Source organism: Pseudochaenichthys georgianus, unplaced genomic scaffold (assembly GCF_902827115.2).
Source record: "Pseudochaenichthys georgianus unplaced genomic scaffold, fPseGeo1.2 scaffold_426_arrow_ctg1, whole genome shotgun sequence".
In the NCBI taxonomy this organism is placed as follows: Eukaryota; Metazoa; Chordata; class Actinopteri; order Perciformes; family Channichthyidae; genus Pseudochaenichthys; species Pseudochaenichthys georgianus.
Window position 1 is genome coordinate 200,059 of NW_027262991.1, and position 5,365 is coordinate 205,423.

At 43.1% G+C, this 5,365-nt stretch overlaps 2 non-coding genes across 2 annotated transcripts; one reads left to right on the forward strand and one right to left on the reverse strand.

The window, feature by feature from the left end:
* The first annotated feature begins 951 nt into the window (after positions 1-951).
* trnav-cac (transfer RNA valine (anticodon CAC)) lies at positions 952-1,024 on the forward strand. The gene has a single exon. It is a non-coding gene; the product is annotated as a tRNA-Val (tRNA).
* Positions 1,025-3,778: 2,754 nt separating this feature from the next.
* On the reverse strand, positions 3,779-3,879 carry LOC117442417 (U6 spliceosomal RNA). The gene has a single exon (XR_004551518.1). It is a non-coding gene; the product is annotated as a U6 spliceosomal RNA (small nuclear RNA).
* Positions 3,880-5,365: the final 1,486 nt, after the last annotated feature.

Below are 5,365 nucleotides of genomic sequence, written 5' to 3' on the forward strand. Positions count from 1 at the left end.
CCATTCAATGCGTATACGCATTTATTCCATTTATTTACTCACGAAAGAACTCAACCAAGAAAAGTTATCGGGAATCTAGATAGAGTAAAAAGCACTTTCAGAAATATGGCAGTAGAATGTTGAGTCTTTTCAAGACAATTATTGGATAAGCAAGACAATTGTTTGTTGAGCATGGCTTGTGAATTGTACGGCTTTGGCTCTCTGCATATTCAAATCGAAGAGGCTTGTCGTCCTTTGAACAACTGAAGGTTGTTAATAGCAGTTGTGCTTAGGGTACTTCAATTCTGCAACCAATGACTTTCTTTTCGTTCCTGCTCAAAATGTGTCTGGTCACAATGGAAAATATAAAGGGATTTCTTGCCTTGCTTGATTTTGTCTGTCAAAAGTGTAATCGTTGAGCACATTGCCGTGGTCATTGATTGTAGTTCTCCTTCAATGATTTGAAGCATGCACTTGGTAGCTTTTTCATGATTGTTATAATGATGACCGTACGAAAGTTCTGTTGCCATGGTTCAGGTAAGCGCTTATCTGAAATATTTTCCAAGGGCCTCTTGGTGGCATCCTCCTTAATGAGTTGATTGATGCTTGCCTCCTTTGGTGAATAAAGGCCGGCTGTTATTGAAAATTCTCCCCATCGGGGAATCGAACCCCGGTCTTCTGCGTGACAAGCAGAGATACTGTCCACTATACTAAGGGGGAATGCTCTACCAGCAATCCTAGCACGTCAAGCCTAGGTGGCGCTCTTTGAGGGGTTACAGGTCATATCCAGGATAGCATTTGGGTCCAGTATACAGTTGCTGTCTCGAAAGTCCATGAAGCTGCAGCTGTGACTGGATCCAGTGTAAAATCTCTCCGAGTCTCAGAGATCAACATGTGGTCCGTCGTTTTGAAGGTTTACAATTACATTTCAATATTGCATCTACGTGCAAACGTGTACTTAGCTCTTCAGCAGTTTCTGTAGTGTAGTGGTCATCACATTCGCCTCACACGCGAAAGGTCCCTGGCTCAAAACCGGGCAGAAACACTCTTTTTTGATCCTGATCAACTTCAAATAACTCAACCAAGAAAAGTAAAGAGTAAAAAGCACTTTCAGAAATATGGCAGTTGAATGTTGAGTCTTTTCAAGACAATTGTTGGATGAGCAGGACAATTATTTGTTGAGCATGGCTTTTGAATTATACGGCTTTGGCTCTCGGTGTATTACAATCGAAGAGGCATGTTGTCCTGTGAACAACTGAATGTTGTTAATAGCAGTTATGCTTAGGGTACTTCAATTCAGCATGCACTTGGTAGCTCTGTCATGATTATTATAATGATGACCGTACGAAAGTTCAGTTGCCATGGTTCAGGTAAGCGCTTATTTGAAATTGTTTCCAAGGGCCTCTTGGTGGCATCCTCGTTCATGAGTTGATTGATGCTTGCCTCCTTTGGTGAATAAAGGCCAGCTGTTATTGAAAATTCTCCCCGTCGGGGAATCGAAACCCGGTCTTCTGCGTGACAAGCAGAGATACTGTCCACTATACTAACGAGGAATGCTCTAACAGCAATCCTAGCACGTCAATCCTAGCACGTCAACCCTAGGTTATCTATTATCTAAAGAGGTTATCTATTATCTAAAGAGATAATTTTTTCACAGGGGGCCTCTAAATAGGGCTCAGATCAGGAATCTGAAATATGGGCACCCTAGCCCACCCAGAACTTTTTTTCAATCAAATGCCATCATGCATTACTGACATTGGCGTCTGACTGCCCTAGCTCCGCCCCCTGAAGTCCTAGAGACTCAAGGAGGGTACCATTGGATGCGGAATAATTAGCGGTGGGGAATAGCCATTGAGCCCGAACCGATCAGACGTTGTTATCAAATATATATGAATTAGTAGCACTTTTGGACAAATTAGCTTTTCATTGGAATAATATTGATATAAAATCAAGCATTTGAGTGACGCAATTGATATTCACAGCAAATTTTCCCCGCTATATGTAGTACACTCGTGAAAAATTTCAGGCATCCAGCTGCTACCGTTCGCTCCTATAAAATAATAATAAGTCTGTCAGTGCTGCACACGTGCAGTGGGGTTTACCCAATAGCGATAGCATTAGAGGGCTGCGCCTATACTCATAGAAGCTGGGTTACAATACGTAACCCTAGTCACTGTTGTTTGGAATATGTACTAGCACACAATTAGAGAGTTTTACTATTGGGTGACTATTGGCATCGAGTCCAAAAAAGACCCCTGCTGCTGTGCTGCAGTTTGTGGCCCCGATTGGACAAAAACACAAAATACTGTATAAAACAAGAGAAGCAACCTCACTTTTACATAACTGGAAGTTCTGAGTACTTCTTCCACCTCTCCTTGAAAGGAATCGGGATTTATGTTGGAAAAATCATTACAAATTGGCAATGAGGAACGCTTCACGAATTTGCGTGTCATCCTTGTGCCTAGGGGGCGAGGATAATCGGGTTCAGAAGTCTCAATTAGAGTCCCGCCCCTCCCGTTCATTTCAATGGAATTTTAATTCACATCTTGTGTCCACCCATTGGTCGTCTCACTTAGTTCTAGTACTCTGATTGGATGACGTCTCATTGAGCGGGCAGCGTCTTCTCTTCACTGTAAATTAACAGGTATCATTACTGACAGACTTTTGAAAAGGTAAGATGCACTCCGCTATTACTCTTTAACACGACAGTCCGTTATAATGTGATATACATGAATGCCAATGTGTTGTCTTTTAACGTTCGCGCATATTAGCATTGGTAACAAGTTGCCGCTAAAGCAGAAACACACCGGAGCTTTCCGGCCGTTTAAATCCGTAAATACTTGTCATTTAATGTTTATTGCCATGTGCTAACGTTTATGAAGTTAACATGTGTATGCACCATGCGTGATTAAAAGTTGCCAATCCGCCATTTAGTGTTAACAGTAGAACTACGGCAACAACATGCATTTCTCCTGCACTTTGCTAGGTGCAAAACACGTTGTGCTTTTTTACTTTGCACTAACGTAACATTTAAATGTTCATGAAGTTAATGCTCATGGTAATTTGTATTTACTATGTGGTAGTGTACTAAAGTTAACATGTATATGAAGGCTACCATAGGGCGAATATTATTATTATAATGTAATAAGTATCATTCATTTAAAGTCAGACCTCTGAGGTTAATGTTGAGCTGATGGAAAAGTGTTGGCATTATCTTTCAAATCAGAACCAGCTTTTACTCGTTATTTTCCTTATTTCTATTCAGGCTGTTACTACATGTTTTTTTCTCATTTCATATTCTGTTATTAACTTGTTATTCTTATCATCCTCTTTATTTCATCCTGTGTACTATCTGTGTTTCTCTCGTGCACCTGCATTCAAAGGCCGTCTCCTCCAAAGAGAGGCTTTGTGCTGACTAACTGCTGTGCTTCACATGTACTTGTGAAGTACTTGACTGCTAGCTTCTAACTGAGTCAGAGCTGAGTGTGTGACTTTTATTGTCTTCTGTTTGCTATTGTAATAATGTGTTTTTATTATATGGCTCGACCAAAAATCGTTTTTTAAATGTGCTATATAAATAAAACTTGATTTGATTTGATTTAACTGTTTTTTATGTGATTTCAGAAAATGGAATACAAACCTTCCTTCTCCTTCCAGGCTGGGACATCAGACCTGCAGCTGAAGGCCAGCAAAGAAGCAGTCAGAGTCGCCAAGGCCAACAGCAAGAGGGCCGCAACCCTGAATTCCGAATTTTAATTTTTAAAACGTGTAAATAAATAAAAAGGTATGTTTAAACTTCAATATCTCTGACTGCTTATTCCTTGCTTTTGACAATGAAGGGGCCATGCTAATCTTCTCTGTATCGTACCAATTTTATTATATGTGCTATCGAAGTAACACAATATTGCCTTGCATCTGGGGGGTATTCCCAGGTCTCTGAGCAAGGTCAACTTTGTATTATGGTAGCAGAACACATAGAGCTCAAAGGGAGCAAAACACTGGGTTTAAATGGGCCGAAAACTGCAGACAGAAGCTGCGCTAGCATGGTTCGTGGCTCTCGCCTTTAGCTTCTTTGTCATTGAGTCCAAAAAAGACCCCTGCTGCTGTGCTGCACTCTGTGCCCCCGATTGGAACCTATGTCTATTTCAAGCCTTATCTGTCTTTAAGGCTTAGGGTTAAATGTGGTTGATGGGCTGCTTTGGCCGGCTCAGAGGCAGGAACCGCCACGCTGTGTCCTGTGTCGTTGCAAGACTGCCCTGCCTCTGACCCGTCCAACTCATACTTACCTGGCAGGGGAGAAACCATGATCACAAAGGTGATGGTTCTCCTTTGGCATTGTTGCTGTCGTGCGGTGTAAGGGGCGCAACAAAGTATCCGTGGTAACCCAAGACCAGTGGGTTCACCATGGCGTCAAACCAGACCAATCGCCGGAACGCTGTTCGTTTTAACCTTCTGGAAGATCTACAGATGGACCGCTTGCAGTTCAGCCGACACATCCTGCAGAAAGAGCTTGATTTTTCATCAGACCATCTGGAATACATCTTTGCTTACCCGGGGAAAAAGATATTTGAGGTCATCTTTACAACCAGCCAACACTTCCAAAACTGCCTGGAGAGATTCGAAAAGAAGAAAACGTCAGCATCAGGCTTTGATAAGATCAGCATGACGCCACTTGCCGAAAGGGACTTAAACTGTTTATGTGATGATATTTTCTGAAAAAGTCAGGAACCAGGATGTCTGGACTTGGAAAACCAGATACTGCGAAGTACAAAATGCAATAGAGGTGATGGACATTGATGGAATAAAAACTGGGTCTAGACGATTCCAGGTCCGTCTCCAACGACAGGATGGGGTGCTGAGACACATTCCCAACACCATACAGTTGGGAGCCTTCAGGGGTTCTGTCTTCTACCATGGGCAGCCAAAAGAATGCAGGAAGTGTGGCAGTCTAGACCACCTTGCAGCAGACTGTAACCGGAATATCTGCAGGATCTGCAAAGCAACAGACCACTCTTCAGCAAATTGCCCAACCCCTGTCAAGTGCAACCTCTGCTCCTCCGAAAACCACCGCTTCAAAGACTGCCCGCATGCTTACTCCAACCGGGTGAAACTTTCACTTTTTGAAACCCCTGAAGCCAGAGAGGAGGAACACGCAAATGAGGAACCAGAAATCAGTCAGCCGACACTGTGGAGGACATCATAGGCACGACCTACATCCCCCTCCCTATGGCCGACGCTACAGTCCAGAAGGCAGATCCACTGCCCAACCACGACCCAGGTACCAGAAACGGGAGGAACCCTGGGACCCTTCAAGACGCCGAGAATACACTAGATTCCATAATGGCAAAGCTCACCACTCCCCAACCCCAGGGGAAGCAAGTACTCA